Here is an 8,325-nt window from a genome sequence, read left to right on the forward strand (position 1 = left end):
AGGAAGATCCAGAGAGACCAGATAAAAGTAAGATAATCCAGCCTTCCCTGGTGGCGCAGTGGTTGAGAGTCCGCCTGCCGATGCAGGGGACACGGGTTCGTGCCCCGGTTCGGGAAGATCCCACATGCCGCGGAGCGGCTAGGCCCGTGAGCCATGGCTGCTGAGCAACGGGAGAGGCCACAACAGTGAGAGGCCCGTGTACCGCAAAAAACAAACAAACAAACAAAAAAAGTAAGATAATCCAAGGACACATTCCTGAAATGATCTTGAGTCAACTCAATAACAAAACCCTGTCTCTCTAAGGTGAATTGTATAGTCCTAGAGGAAATGCCAGTGCAGAGTTCTGCAGGAGCCCGGGTGTATCTGTGTGTGAGGTTGGGGGCATGCCAGGGGCACCAGGATAAAGGGAGGACAGAAACAGCCTACTTCAACAGAAATACTTTTCTCTTTCTTGCATATCCTCCCACTCATAGTAAAATATACTTTTTCAAATTACACATCAGGAGTGTCTGAGACTGACTGCCTGGGCTGTGATTTTTTTTTCCCCAGCAGGAAACTAGGAAATGAGTCATAAAACATTAATACTGCCTTAAAATAACTTAGGGTAGGGTGATCCCAAGATGAACCCGAGCTGAGCACCAGAGGGAAGGAAGCTGCACCTCCAGAGGAGAAATTTCATTAAAGAGGACTTGCCCTTTCCCACAGAGAGCTCTGGGTCTGACTTCTTGAAGCTGGGAGGGCTGTGTCATGCTGAGTGGGAATCCTGGCTGCTTCACACATGTGGGGGACACTCGACCTCTCAGAAACAGAAAAAACTGAAGAAGTGAGGCAACCTCTCGATTCTAAATGAAGGAATTCTAACACATCAGCTGGGCCCATTACGAAGCATTTTTAAGTTTCCACAATCTCAACCAAATTTAGGACTTCACTAATTCGGACATGTGATAAGGAGGCCGAAATATGCAATAATGCTTAAGGGCACAGGTTGAGGAGTCAGACAGATCTAGGTTAGAATCCTGGCTTTGCCTTTTATTAGCTGTGACCTTGAACAATTTTTTTACTCTCTCTCAGTCTGTTTTCTCTTCTGCAAATCTGGGACAATTATAATTATAAAGTCGTTTTGAGAATTAAATGAGATAATGAATGCACAACCGTCCGTGATTAAAAAGTAAAGTCATATTCCCTTTCATAAATTACCCTAAGCCCTCACCCTACTGATTATAGAAAGTCCAATTTTCCATTGGATCCCCTTTCCCTAAGTTATTTCTGGGAATACCAAAGAAAATACTTACTAGTTCTACAAAACACCCCTGATGATTATCCTTCTTATGAAAGATCTCTGCTCCAGACATCGCCTGTAACCTCATGCCATTGTATAACTCACTTCCCTAGGCTTGAATCAGTTAGAATGAAGGCCATATAGTGCCTTTGTGTGAATCAGCGAAAGATGTCCTTTCCAGGTAGGGTCAGGGCTTCAGCAGCAGACAGACTAGGCCTTTGGATGAATTAGAAAATAGGGTCCTCTTTATCCAGGTGGACTCAGTCCCATATCAGATTCATGGTTTGTTGAGGGGAGTACAGTCTGATTCCAGCCCCCATCTCTCTTACCCATCCAGATGCTTTTGTGCAATAAAAAACCAACAGAGGCATGTACAACCCTGTGTAGTCCCTGGCTGCATGTAACGGAAAATCCCAAAGCAATACTGGCTTCAACAAAATAAAAGTTTATTTCCTGCTCATGTAAAAGAAAGTAGGCCTTCCAGGGTGGATCTGACCACTTCATAGTGTCATTAGATTGCTTGGTTCCTGTTTTTCTGCTCCGCTATCCTAAGTAAATGTCAAGGTCATCTAGTAGTCCATGATAACTGCAGAGCTCACGTTATCTTATCCAAGTTCAAAGTAGTAGGATGGAGGAAGAGATGAAGATGGGCAGTGTAAGGATACTTTGGCATAAATCTTGTTGACCAGAAATTGATCATATGACCGTGCTTGCTTGCAATGGAAACTGAGAAATGTTTTAGTGGGGCTCACTGCTATGTGGGGTTCTATTATTGAGGAAGGGGGGAATGAATGTTGGAAGTAGGCAGTGGGCAATTTCTCACAAGGCCTTCCTTGCTCCCAGTTCTACTTTGCTCTAAACATGGGCCGAGTCACTCCTTTATCATTACTCCATGCCGTATCCCCCAGTGCAAAAGCGCCAACAGACTACTTTAATAAAGTTTAACTGAATACAGAGAAGAAGAAGAAGAAAACAATCCTGCAGAGAGCTGAAGGCAGTTAAGCACGTGGGTTTTAGAGTCAGACTGCCTGTGTCCAAACACTGGCAGTACGATAATTTCTTAGCTGTGAGACCTTGGGCAGCTTTTGTCCTACCCTTTCAGGGTTTCTGGTTTCACAGTCTTCAAAATAATAGGGTTGTTATGAATATTAAATGAGATAATATACACGTAGGCCATTTCGTGCAGAGTGCATGTATTCCAGCAAATTTGCACTCTAATGGGTGTGAGCGCAGACAGGATATGACATACTCTGGCCATAGTTTCTTGAAGATACCATTTATAAGACCGTTGGTCTGTGCTTCCATTCTCTTAATGGAAGTCCCTCCTAATGACAAAAGACCCACTAATGGCAAAAGTCCCTCTTAATGGCAAAAGTCCCTCCTAATGGCGAAAGACCCACTAATCCCTTTTTTCCTCTCTCTGTCAAAGGCCATGCTCTTTCCTACCTGACAGTGGAAACTTTCACTTCCTTCAGGGGATGCTCCTAACCCTACCCAGAGGTATAGCCTGAATTCCATTGTCCTGACAAGACAATCACAAAGGTTGAAAGTATTTACATCACTCAAAAAGTAAGTTTTTTCCAACTTAAGTAATACCATGTGTGAGTTCTAAAATCCAGTTTAAATCCATATTTTGGAAACACATTTCTCTGCATCTGCAAAGATATAGCATAGTTAGAGCTCGACCTAGCTTGTACTGTAGTAATAAACAAACACTTAATATATTAGTCTACAGCATCATCATTAAGGTTTATGGTGACGTCACAATTTTTCTTTTCCTGAAAATTTATGGATAGAACTTATGTTGTATTAGTAATAGCAAGTTTTTTCTGATCATAATTCCAACCTCCTACCCCCTAAAAGAATGTCCCAGAGGTCTCTATCTGGAGAAACTGAAAACTGTCAACCACTTCCAAATTGCACTTCTATTGCTTAAAAAGAAAGAAAAGAAAAATTCCTCTTTCACTGAAGACCTCACTACATATATATAGTTCTTGCCAGTGTTTAACATATGATAAGCACTAAAAGAGTAGCTATTGTTCCTGCCTGCTTCTTTCTAATAAAAAATATTTTTTATGGCTTTAAATAAAGGGCTGGTGTAAAATAAGTTTACAATATTGTAAAATCAGGATCATGTAAAAGAAGAGGTCCAACTTTAATTGCAAAAGACAGAACATTACTGTGAGTTTCCTTGTAGCCAGGACAGAAAAAGGAAACATGCCAAGCTTTATAACTACGTATGCTCATTCTTCAAGGGAGAAATTTTTTCATGGCAGTGCATTCTAAAAGATATTTCCCCAATTATCTATTATAGAAAGCACTGAGAGACATAATACAGTGTCCTTGAAAACAGATTTACAGATTTCATATGGCTATTTCTTGTAAGAACTAAGAAAAGCTAAAGGCTCAGGGTTTTTATTCAACTTAAGACAATTGTAAAAGCAGCTAAGCTGATGTGGAGGTCTGCCTGGACTTATGGGTAGACGTGAGAATGCAGAGGTGAGGCTTGAGCTTTAGGCCAGCTCTCCCAAATATTCCTTCTTCTCAGTTGTATGGTAGACATCTGACAATGAATTGTCTGTCTAGTGGCTATTGTCAGATGGTGTGGTAAAGACCAGAGGAGTAGTTGAAAGAGTTGAATTTGACCTTTGGAGGTATCTTTTAAAAAAAGTTTGCTGAGTGCATTGATATATAGAAATAATGTTTACAACTACTTAAATACAACTTTCTCTTTTAAAGATTTTATTGTAAAAATAAAATACATACAACATACAAATAAAATTGGTTAATAAAGGAACCAATGGGTCCACCCACGTTTCTACAAATGGATGGACCTAGAGACTGTCATACAGAGTGAAGTAAGCCAGAAAGAGAAAAACAAATATTGTATATTAACGCATACCTGTGGAATCTAGAAAAATGGTTCAGATGAACTGGGTTGAAAGGCAGAAATAGAGACACAGATGTAGAGAACAAATGTATGGACACCAAGGGGGGGAAGGGGGGGTGGGATGAACTGGGAGACTGGGATAGACATATATACACTAATATGTATAAAATAGATAACTAATAAGAACCTGCTGTATAGCACAGGGAACTCCACTTCACTGGCTGTACAGTAGAATCTAACACAACATTGTAAAACTATACCCCAATAAAAAAAATTTTAAAGAAAGAAACAAATGGGGTACTTCCCTGGTGGTCCAGTGGCAAAGAATCCACCTTACAATGTAGGGGACGTGGGTTCGATCCCAGGTCAGGGAGCAAAGATCCCATGTGCCACAGGGCAACTAAGCCCGCGCACCACAACTACTGAGCTCGCACGCCTCAACAAGAGAGTCTGAGTGCTGCAAACTACATAGCCCACGCGCTCTGGAGCCCGGGCACCACAACTAGAGAGAAGCCCGTGTGTCGCAATGAAGAGCCTGCGCGCCACAAGGAAAGATCCCGCATGCCTCAACGAAGATGCCACGTGCTGCAACTAAGACCCGACGCAGCCAAAAAAATAAAAATAAATAATAAATAAAACTTTAAAAAAAAGAAACAAATGACTCACACTCCTGCAATTATAATATGATTACTGTGGTGATTATAAAATACATCCGTAATTTCTTTGATAATCCTCCTTTCAAAAGGGGGAAGCTAATTCCCCTCTCCTTAAGTGAGGGCTGGATTTAGTGACTTGATTCTAACAAGTAGAATGTGGTGGCAGTAAAAACATGTGGGATTTCCAAGCCTAGGTCATAGAAAACATGTGGCTTCCTCTCTGCTCTTGGATCACTTGCTCTGGAGGAAGACACCTGCCATTTAGTAAGGACACTCAGGAAACCCTTCAGAGAGGCCCACGTGGTGAGGAATTGATGCTTCCTGCTAATAGACAACAAGAAACTGAGGTCTCCTGCCACAAGCCATGTGAGTGAGCCCTCTTGGAAGCAGATCTTTGAGCCTCAGTCAAACTTTCAGGTTACTACAGCCCTGGCTGTCAGCTTGACCATGACTTCATGAGAGACCCTGAGCCAGAACTACCCAGTGAAGCCACTCCCAAATTCCTGACCTGCAAAAAACTCTGAAATAATAAATGCTTGCTGCTTCAAGCTGCTAAGTTTGGTGGGTAATTTAGTTACAAACAACAGGAATTTATATAATCGCCATTTATACCCTCTTGGTTTATTTTTTCAATTCTCTATTTCATTTATCTCTGCTCTGATTTTTATTATTTCCTTCCCTGTGCTAGTTTTGGATTTAGTTTTTTCTTCTCTTTCTAGTTCCTTAAGTTGTAAAGTTAGGTTGTTGATTTCAGATCTTTCTGGTCTTTTTTTGGTGTCTCTTCTTGAGACTGGCTGGCATGTAGTCTGAGTGCAGACAGCTCCTAGTGGGGTCTTGAAGAGCTCAGACACTAACTTCAGTTGAGTTCTGCTGCATCAATACTCACAAGTGCACCAAAATCCAGATAGCAGGGATCATTGTCCAAAACCCCTGGGAAGCAAGGCATCTGAGCTTACTAGCTGTGTGACCTTGAGTAGGGTCAAGGCTCATTTTCCTCAATTACAAATTTATGGGCTAATAATTCTCACCTTATAAGGAGGGTAGCGAGGATACAATTAAATAGCTTTAGTCCAAGTACAAAGTCACAATATAAAGATAGTAGTTATTCCTAGATCCTGAGCATCCTGGAGGCAGGGAACTGTGCCTTTTTCTCTTTCTAGTGAATGAATTCCATAGCAGCTTCCAGATAGGGGCCATGCATCTCCAGCATCTAGCACATGATGGACACTCAGCAAATGTCAACTGCATGAAAGAACCACTTCCTCTTACCTTGAGTGGTGACCTGTATGGCCTTTGACAAGCGTTTCACCATCGTATCCCTCTGCTCTGCCTCTCACTAGTGCTATTCCTCCATCAACAGGAACTCCTCCGGGGTCAGTTCTTTCACAGCCAGAGCCAGCACCAGCACGAACATTTGTCGTTATCACGGGAGATGCCGTCCCACTGGGATGACTGAGAAGAGGCAGGAGAAAAATAAGGAAGAGTAGTAGCATTCGCTTGTCTCAGCGTTTCTTCATCTGCTTCTTGTCATCTTTCTTGCTTCCCTGACACACACACACACACACACACACACACACACACACGTCTGCTGTCTTCCATCCAGAAAGACATACATGCGTCTCCCAAGTATCACTTTCGGGCTGGACTCCACAGTCTTCTCTGATCTGAAATTCACTGTGCACTTGCCACCTGGCAGAGCCTGCAAACAGCTCAGTGGGTGTTTTTATAGTCAGCACTAAAATAAAACTGCCACGCCACTAATAAAGTTGTCTTTATTGTTGTCACTGTTGGCAAAGGCAAATGTCTGGGGAGATTGACTGCCTGAAAAGCTTCATTATGCTGTAAGAACATTTTTGATAGAATTTCAGCAGTGCCTGACTGACTGTCAACTTCATCGTGTGACTTATGTTCCCCCTACCCCTCCCTAACTGGTCCTCAAACTCACAAAAACATTCAGGTCAGTTGTTGAGTACCTGAATCTTTTCAAGTAATTAGCAGGTAGAATTACCAGGTAGCAGGCAGTGTTTGCGTGTGATCTGTCAGTCTGGGCTGCTGTGGGGATTACTGTCATCTGGAGTGGCCTTGCAACCATGTTCAATTTAAAGTGTCAATAGAAAGTTTATTTCTGTCTTTTGTTTCCACTGCCAGGTTGTGAGTTTTCCCTTTAGAATCCAGACTCAAAGTAAGACAGGTATTTGGAACATATGAATTTCAAGGAAAAAATTTCCCCAGCAACCTCCAAAATGTAAAAGCATTTAGGCATCATTCCTCCATCCACACGACCTGGTCGTGTTATATCATCTTATGTATTCAAGGCGGATACATGGTATCTGAGAAATGTAAGATAGATGTTAAGCCTCTTACCAAGCAAAGTTCCACTTTGCTAGCTGGGTTGGGGACAGGCAGATGAGGGTCTTTTAATGCTAACACTTGTCTAGTAATATCAGTGGCTGCTACCACCATTAGGCTTCTTGCTTTTTTGGCAACCCGTGTGCCTTTCTTTCTTAATTCTTCACTGAACTGCTTTTTAGTTTAAGATAGATAGATTTGCCAAAATGACAAAGTGTATATTGCATAGACAACATGCCTAGATTTACAGGGCACTGGTTCAGGAACACATTTTTCCATTAGCAGAGCCTGGGTCTCGACTGCAAAGTTTTCTGACAGCTCTTGGGATCAGTCCTGGGTCGAGGCGCTGTGAGGTCCAGCTGACTGCTTCATTCTCAGAAATACCTTCCCTCTTTGAAGTCCCCTTGACTGGAAAAAATCATTCCTTGTTTTATATTTAAAGACAGGGTCCCATTATCTTCCTTTCTTTTCCTCTTTTTTTTTTTTTTTTTCTGACTCACATATAGAACCAAGATGTTGGGTTCCAGAAGCCCATATGCTAATTCACAGATGGTTTTTAGTGATGATTTTTTCTTGCCATTTGAATCATTTAGGTAATGTGCTTTATTTTCCAATACAGAATAAAAAAAACATTCTAAACAGACATCAGTGTCATATGGTGCCTTACAATGTCTTCAGGTACTGCAATCAATGTGGTTTGTTTGGTAATGGTATGGAGTGAGATACATATTTTACTATGAAGTTTTTCTTGGACTTGCTTTCTTGAAGATATCATTTAAGGATGAATTCTAAATGCTGCTGATATAACAGCTCGTATTCAGCATTTGTTTTGAATTTGTATCGAATCAAGATAAATTGATTTTCTTTACAGGTAAAAGAACAACTAGTATGGAAAAAAAGAGTAACTTGCTTATAATCTTATAGCCAGTACATTCCATTAATATATTTTAACTTTAAGAAAGTATAATCAGTTTTTATTAGGGAAGAAACAAAACAGCATGCAGAGAAACATGGTTTTACATGGCCTTGTCATAGGCATTAATATCTATTTGGCCTTAGTAGATCATCATAGAAAGGGAGACTCAACCTTGAGAAAGTAAACCCACTGGAAACTTACCTCTGTAACATTCAGATGATTAAAAATCTTGCCC

Source organism: Delphinapterus leucas, chromosome 1, assembly GCF_059928025.1.
Source record: "Delphinapterus leucas isolate spDelLeu-1000000601 "Yukka" chromosome 1, BTC_Dleu_Yukka2, whole genome shotgun sequence".
NCBI classification, from domain to species: Eukaryota; Metazoa; Chordata; class Mammalia; order Artiodactyla; family Monodontidae; genus Delphinapterus; species Delphinapterus leucas.